Source organism: Anomalospiza imberbis, unplaced genomic scaffold, assembly GCF_031753505.1.
Source record: "Anomalospiza imberbis isolate Cuckoo-Finch-1a 21T00152 unplaced genomic scaffold, ASM3175350v1 scaffold_143, whole genome shotgun sequence".
In the NCBI taxonomy this organism is placed as follows: domain Eukaryota; kingdom Metazoa; phylum Chordata; class Aves; order Passeriformes; family Viduidae; genus Anomalospiza; species Anomalospiza imberbis.
Window position 1 is genome coordinate 151,672 of NW_027099778.1, and position 6,547 is coordinate 158,218.

The 6,547-nt window shown below is 52.9% G+C and overlaps 1 long non-coding RNA gene across 1 annotated transcript; it reads right to left on the minus strand.

The window, feature by feature from the left end:
- Window positions 1-3,067: 3,067 nt before the first annotated feature.
- Window positions 3,068-4,784, minus strand: LOC137466152 (uncharacterized). Its single transcript, XR_010995029.1, has 3 exons — window positions 4,583-4,784; window positions 3,616-3,653; window positions 3,068-3,190 (listed from the first exon to the last, which is right to left on the minus strand). It is a non-coding gene; the product is annotated as an uncharacterized lncRNA (long non-coding RNA).
- Window positions 4,785-6,547: the final 1,763 nt, after the last annotated feature.

Consider the following 6,547-nt stretch of genomic DNA (forward strand, 5'->3'; position numbering starts at 1 on the left):
CAAGCAGGAAGCCATTTTGTGCCGGTAAGAATGGAGCAAAACTGCTGGGAAACCTTTGGCACTTCTAGGGGGCTTGATCATTACTCCAGCAACCACTGGCATTCTCCATTGCACAAGAACAAAGCAAACCCTTGCAGACATGACAGATAAAATGCCGTCCTAAAACAGCACTGCAGAAGCTGTGGCGCTGCTTGACGCTTACCTCTTCTCCTGTGGCAGTCTCCACTGCCATGCACACCGTGCCAAAACCCCTAGAAACAAAAGAGCAGCAGAGAAAGAAGAAGTCCTTTAGTCCCTGCAAGTGCAGGACACCGCGGTCCAACCGCGGAAAAAAAGTCCCGGGGCAAACAGTAAATGGAACACGACAGATTCTCGTCTGGGTCTTTTCTCCCTTTTCTCTTTCTGTATCTGTGCATGTGTGGGATTTTTCCAGGCACATGCCGATTCGGCCTTCTCACACCTCTCCTTGGAGTCTATCTGCCAAATTCAAGCACCACCACTGAGGCCTTCTGAGAAGTCTGAAGCCATGTAAGAGCCATTGGAGGAAAGCCTCCAGACACAGATCCTTTCTCCAGCTTCCAAGGAAAATAGTGTCCAGCCACAGCCTGCAGCCACAGCTGGAGCAGGCAAAGGCTTCCACTGTTGCGCACACAAATGGAGAAGTACTCAAAATAGAGGATCCTTAGACGGCTGTGTTCTGGGTCCAGAGCCATTGGCAGCTGCTTCTCTTTGGTGCACCAGACACAGGAAGGGCTCTACTTTTCTGGCCACTTCAGCTATAAATGCTGACCAGTACTTAGAGATCATCAGGCATCATCTTAACGCAGTGTCTGAACAGCTTTGGAGCTTGCCTGCTGTCACTCTGGGGAGGTGTGACACCAGCAAAATGCACCGCCCCCCGCTGTGAAGAAGGAGCTGTGGCTGCACTCACCCTTTGCCAATCGTTTCCAGTTCTGTGTACTTAGCCTCAGGATCTCCCTCGCTCACCAGCATCTCTGTAAAAATCCCAAGGAAAGATGTTCACTTCAGAAGAGGTCCCACCCTGCAGCAGATCAGAAAGGCAGCCCCACTGTCTGGGACACTCTGCCCTTTCAACTCAGTCAGCTGGGAAACACCACCACCACCACAACCAAAACCACCACCACCACCACCACCACCTCAAAAACAACAGCAGCAAGACAAGCAGCCCTGCAGCACAGATGGCCTGCCCAAAACTAGAAGTCTACACTAAAATCTAAGCACATCGAGAAACAGTCAGAGGAGACAGGGATCAGAAAACTGCAACCAGGAGAAGTGATTGTTGTCTACAAACATTAAGGGCAGCAGGAAAAACAAAACCTTTCTGTTCTTGGCCATGAACACTCTGTGACATTCAACAAAAGCTTTCATCCTTGCAAACATCCAAGGCATCTTGGGTTCTGGAATCAATTCTTATCAACAGCTGCCCTTTCCAGAACAGGAAGAATATTGCAAAGTGCTTCCAGCAGAGCCGAGATCTCCAGCTTTAAGCAGGACTTTGCCTAAACAATGCCCCTCTGCCTTTCAAGAGCAGCAGCTTATGTTATACCCTACTGTGATGGGCCTCAGGAATGAGGTCCCTCAGCCTTTAGGCCAGGCTAAGTTCTGAAGATGACCTTGGCCGTGCCCCACAGGAGCTGGGCCCCACAGGAGCTCCTTGAGGCCTACTCATTCGCTAGGTCACAGCCTCCTGCTCAGCCAGAAACAACCTCTGTTTTCTTTTTGGCATAGAGGGAAGCTCAGGCAAAGCCAAACCAGGCCCAGCCGCCCTCAGAGGCAGGAGCAACACCCCAGGGACCCCTCACCACCTCAAAGCACAACAGCAGGTCCTGTGTGGAGGCCACAGGACCTGGCACTCAGCTGAGGAGGAACAGGAGGTGGGACAGCTCTTGCTGACACGCGCACACACAAGGCACTGCTCCGGCGGACAAGGATCACAAAGCACATACTCAGCATGGCCAGGCACTTGTCCTCTGTCCTCTCTCCCAGCTGCTCTCTGCTGCCAGAGGAACCAGTCGTGCTCCAGCTGCTGCCAGAGGAACTAGTCGTGCTCCAGGTGCACGAGCTGCTCAGGCTTGAGTTTCCAGCTTGGGGACTGGAGGCTTCTTCAGGGCCTTCAGCTGCAGCTCGTGCAGGTACCAGGACACAGGAGGTGGAGCTCTGGGACAAGAAATTCATTTGGGTCACAAACATGCCTGCACGTCGGAGGTGCCCCTCCGATCCCATTTCAAATGCAAGCTCCTAGGAAGACGCTGCTGGCCACACCCAGGGCTCTTCACCTCTCAGCTTTCGCAGCCCACTTCTCCAGCTCAAGGCGCAAAATCCAAAGGCTGCTTTTACATGATGGACAAAATGACACCAAAGACACTGCTAGCCAAAACAGGCACTTACTGACGTGGGCTGCTCAGGCCGCAGGCTGACAGCAGGGGCAGGTTCATTGGCAGCGGATTCCTCCTCTTCAGCCTCTTCCTCGGGTGCAGAGGCAGCCAGAGCAGGTGCTGACGCTGCCCCTGTGCTCTGTGGGCAGACAGCAGCATGAGGGTCAGGAAAGAACCTGTCATTCAGAACCCTCGGTATATTCAGCTACAGGCCCCGCTGCAACTCAGCTGTTCCTTTAGCTACTGACTAACTTTAGCTGTTCTGTGGGGAGGGCCTGGTCCCTCCTGGGGACAGTGTCTCCTCATATCCTGCAAGGCTGTGAACTGCATCTTTGCACTGCTCTCTTCACTGGGGACAAGGAGCCTGCACAGCCACTGGGCACAAAGGGCTTCACTTGTACCCCAGGAGCATCCCAAGACATCCTAATGCTACCTCTTGTCTCTGGCTAAGACAAATTCACAGCCCCTGTCAGAACAGTAGGAAAGCGATGCCTAAGCGTCCAAGTTCCACACCCCTTTTCCAGGCCTCACAGGCTGGGGGAAGTGCTCTGGAAGAGCTGGAAGGATTCCAGCCCTCAGCATCTTCAGCCAGGCACGGGAGGTGCTGTCTGACCAGAAACTTGCAGCTATGCTTTGTTCCAGCCACAGGACTACCCAGAGGTGCCACTTACTGATGCTGGATGCTCAGGCCCTGCAGTGGCAGCAGGTGCACTTTGGTGGGAATCTTCCTCCCCTTCGGCCTCTTCTTCAGGAAGACGTGCAGCCAGAGGAGGCTCAGAGGTTGGTTTTGGGCTCTGCAGACAGACAGCAGTGTGAGGGACTGGTAACCTTCTTTATATTCAGCTCTAGAGCCAGATGCACTAAGGAGAAATCATCTGCACAGAAATGGCATTCTAAGTTGTTCAAACTCAAGTAGAATGGGCCAATTCGATGGGACTGCACTCTCTTCTACAGGAGAAATTCCATCATGGCTTAAAGCACCAAGCAACCCCACTTTCAGCTGCTTAAAAGCTCTGAAAAGGAACTGGAGGAAACAGCCCGGGATCCAACTCCTCCTGCAGCTGCTACTGCTGCTGCTGCTGCGGCTGCTTCTGCGAAGAGCCTGCACTGTACTTCCATTCATCCAAGCAGGCTGGTGCTGGACTGCAACAGGCCCAGCTCACAGCTTGCTCCACAATTGTCAAAAGCTACCAACGCCAAAGGCTCCTTTCCCACTCACCCAAGGACCGGATTCTCTCCAGGCACGGGTGACGTGACCTGCAACACACAAGGGAAAAAGAACCAGATGCTGTAAGAAAACTGCCTGTGCTGGGCAAGCCTACCAGAAAGTCTCCAACCCAAAGACAGATCATTCTGTTTTCACTACGTCACTCCAGCAGCAAGCCTTGTGTCACACAGCAAGCAAGACAACAGCACAAACCACTGCCTCGTGTCTACCTTCTGTCCTCTTTGGCCACTCAACCCATAGAAACTTGAGACTGAGAAAGTCCGAGTGGTTCTGTACTAGGCATTACAGCTTCTGCCCCACCCCATCCAGCAGGAGCTACAGCTCCTCTCTTTCCTGTACTTCAGTTTTCTGAAGAGATTGCATGCAGCAATTGCCATGGGCTTACTGAAAGCCTTTCCCCAAAATAGCTTTGCCCAAGTCCCCCCTTAACCATGGTGGCAGTTCTGTGGTGACACAGCACAGGAACAGCTCCTGGCTTCAGCAGCACACAAGAACTCCTCTGAAATGTCTATCTCAGAGGCCTTTTCCAAGCTGAGTCTGTGGTTTCATCACAGAACAAATGGCTCTTCTAGCACGCAGGAAGTGTCAAGTTCCACAGGCACATCCTGGGATGAGGGAATGCAGACAAGAAGACTTGAACTGAGGGACTTTCCCTCAGTCCTGGAGAGCAGCGCACAGCTTTCACAAGGACTCCTGTCAAGCTCTCCCAGTCTTCCTATCTTGGAAGTTGTCTTGCTTGAGCCAGCAAACTGGGGAGATTCCAGACTCCATTGCCACAGGCTATGCCACGGGAGGAGCGGAACCCCTGCAGGCTACATTACAAATGCTGCCCCACGCCCCACTGGCTAGAGACACCCCCTTCTTAGCTGCAGCTGTTGACAGCAGCTTTACCCAACTAAAGGCCTCTTGGTGGCATTTTGGTTTCCATATGCCGCACTGAACAAAACAGTCCACTTACGTGCCAGGTGGGTGAAAAAGTACCCAGAATAAGCCAAGGAGAAAGCCGTGCAAACTGCAGCACACACCCTCTCCATGGCTCGAGCAGTGCTGCTCAAGTCTGCACCAGACAACGCCTGTGGGGAAAAAACAAAAATACTCAAGAGTCCTGCTGGCAGAGACCTCGGCGATCAGCAGGTTCCGCCTGCAGCGAGCGTGCCACAGAGCTGCTCTGCGCACTGAGCCCTTCCGGGCCTCGGCACAGCAACTTTGCCTTGACAACGCTGGGATGCGGCCGCTGACATCACAATAGCAGCCACCCTAGGCTGGTTTGTGAATTCATGCATAGAACCAGGCCTTCTCTACAGCTCAGGCCAAAAAAAGCCTGCAAAGCTCTCCTCTGCTACAAAGCAACACAAAAAGCCCTCCTAGTCCAGAACCTGCTGCTCAAGGCATCTAAGAGTAACTCCAAGAACACACTAAGCCCCTGTAGCCCACACCGAGAAGCTGAGCACTGAGAAGGGACCAGGATGTGAGGAACCACGCTAGTGGTCTTTGGCCACCAATGCTTCTGGCCAATAATGTTCCACCTGGACCTTCCTCAGCTCTTGAAAGCAGCAAACAAGGAGAAGCACTGCTTTAATTGCATTTAGAGCTTTCTCCTAGCTACAGAGACGAGGTCATGGATCTTTCAGCACTATTTCTTCCAAACATTGTACATCATAGCCATAGTAGGATTTCAGCAGGGAAATGCCACGACCGGAAATGCAAGGGGGATCCTTCTGTCTGGCTCCCTCTAGCACAGAGGCCTTGGCACCAAAGCACCACCACCGTTTCCCCCCCCAGCCCCAGCCCCCCCAGTTTTGTCCTTCCACAGTATTTCTTAGGACACGGGGCTGAGATGGGTGGCACAGAAGTGACAGCTCTGACACATGGCTGAAACCATCAGGGCCAGGGTGGCATCTGGGACTGTATTTCCGCTCCAGCAGAACAAGGCAACCCAGAGTGGTGACACTGATACCAAGTGAGTTCAGCCAAGCCAAAAGGGAGCCCAGCCAAGCCAAACGGAGCCCAGCAGGGTGGGAGGAAGAGGCAGTGAAGCGGCAGAGCTGATTCCCATGCACACGCCCAGCATGGCGGACTGATGGTAGCGGCAGTACCAAACAGAGCTCTGCAGGGAGAGACACCCGTCACCATCGCCGCTGCCACCATCACTGCTGCAGAGAGGGAGCAGGAAACTGCCACTGCAGGTCCACAGCTGCTCCAGGCAGCACCAGCAGCCCCCATCTACCATCAGAATCATTCTGTAAGCCCTCGCCATCTTGTCTTTGTTCCAGGCGCCCCATGTGACACTTCACCTTTGTCGCTGAAGCCATTACCTCTTTTGCACAATTTTCTTCTTCTTGTTGTATACTGCTTTTTTTTTTTTTTTTTTCCTTACTACATTGTAACTCTAACATTTTTTGCCTCTCATAGATTGGTTTTTCCGTTGTTCCCCTCCATTGTCGTGGAGAAGGGGAGAGAGGAGAGGCGTTACAAGGACTATCTCAGGATGAGGACACAGAAAGGAGGGAAGGTCTTAGAAAGAACAAACAAGCCTCATGCTGCCTCTTTTGGATAAAGATAATAAAAGTGCAGGTTTCTTAATATCCAGCCACAAATCTTTGGAGTCTTGACAGCCAAGAAGCACAGGAACCCGGAAACCTTGTGGTGAGAGGCTAGAGATTGCTGGCTCAAAACATTTCAGGTGCTTGTATGTGGGGAAAGGGGCAGACCAAGCCTTGCTCTGGTGAGGTGATGCCCTACTCTGCCCACCCCACACTGCCAGGCCTGTATCCCAGCCCAGCAGTGGCCGCTGATCCCTGGCACAGCAGAGGCAACGCTCCACACCTGTGTCTGGAACCCCTAACTCAGCTCCTAAAAGGCCGGGTGAGTGGGAGCCCCATGTTGGGGAAGGCCCCAGGAAAGCCAAAGGGTATTTAACTCC